The sequence below is a fragment of the Marmota flaviventris genome, chromosome 1 (genome assembly GCF_047511675.1).
Source record: "Marmota flaviventris isolate mMarFla1 chromosome 1, mMarFla1.hap1, whole genome shotgun sequence".
Classification (NCBI taxonomy): Eukaryota; Metazoa; Chordata; class Mammalia; order Rodentia; family Sciuridae; genus Marmota; species Marmota flaviventris.
Genome location: NC_092498.1, coordinates 7,400,126 through 7,401,202, shown reverse-complemented (window position 1 = coordinate 7,401,202; position 1,077 = coordinate 7,400,126). Strand labels below are relative to the sequence as shown.

The window sequence follows — 1,077 nt, the reverse complement described above, 5'->3', positions numbered from 1 at the left end:
TGCCCCTTCCTTTCACATTAACAATGCATTGTAATCTCTGTATGGCTTTAGAGACCGTGGATCTCTCTGACTCCTACTTCTATGGATTGAGTCCTGTCTTCAGGTTTCTTCTGTCTGAACACTTAGAGATTCTGCAAATGAAGAAAATGAGGGGAGAAATAGGATAGACAAAGGAGCAGTTTATCCCCTGCTCCAGAGCATTTGGTGCCAAAGGCTCTAGGTGTGGACTCCAGTTATGATTTGTCAGCAATCAGATATCTTTTGTTTGGCATAATTGTAACTACTGTCATTTCCGCCCCCCCTCCCACCCCAGATCTATACCACGAAAAGGCACAAATTAAATAAATAGCTCCAAAATGTAAGTCAGTATCACCCAGGGCACTTCTCAGAGCCACTCATGATACCTATGTCCCTTTCCCAGAGGGTTTGGTTTAAGAGTTCTTAAGGGAGAACTAGAACTTTTGCACATGTTCAGAGGTAGCCCTACCTTGAGTTTATTGAGCAGCCAGCTCTGAGTTCAGTAGCTCTATTGGCTTCTGAAGAAGGTTCCAGCTATAAACATCCATGATTTTAATGTCACTGCCTCACCTGGGCACTAGGGAGGGAAGGGTGCTGGTCATAGTAGAGGCCAGCAGTTATATAGGCAGTTACATAAGCAGGAAGGGAGTATATGATGAAGTGAGTATGTGACACTGTCAGGGACACATCTCAAGGTGAAGAATCCAGGGTGTGGCCATCCAGGTTTAGAGTGCTTATTATACAAACATAAGCAGCAGGGGGTATAGCTCAGGGGTAGAGCATTTGACTGCAGATCAAGAGGTCCCTGGTTCAAATCCAGGTGCCCCCTTGCAAGAATCTCTTTTAAAAGTGGTAAATAACAAGGCATCACATAATGGCCCATGTCATCCATATTGGTCCTTAACCTCAGCCATGTCCTAGTCATGAACCACAATGTGATCACCTGGTGCTCTGGGTTCTGCTCAGGCTACATTTATGTCCTCCTCTTCAGAAGGAGACAGCAGAGGGAAGGCTGAGAGGCTCCTCCAGGGCATGGCTGGTCATTCTCCTCCAGTGTCA

At 45.9% G+C, this 1,077-nt stretch overlaps 1 non-coding gene across 1 annotated transcript; it reads left to right on the top strand.

Moving 5' to 3' along the window:
- Window positions 1-775: 775 nt before the first annotated feature.
- On the top strand, window positions 776-847 carry Trnac-gca (transfer RNA cysteine (anticodon GCA)). The gene has a single exon. It is a non-coding gene; the product is annotated as a tRNA-Cys (tRNA).
- Window positions 848-1,077: the final 230 nt, after the last annotated feature.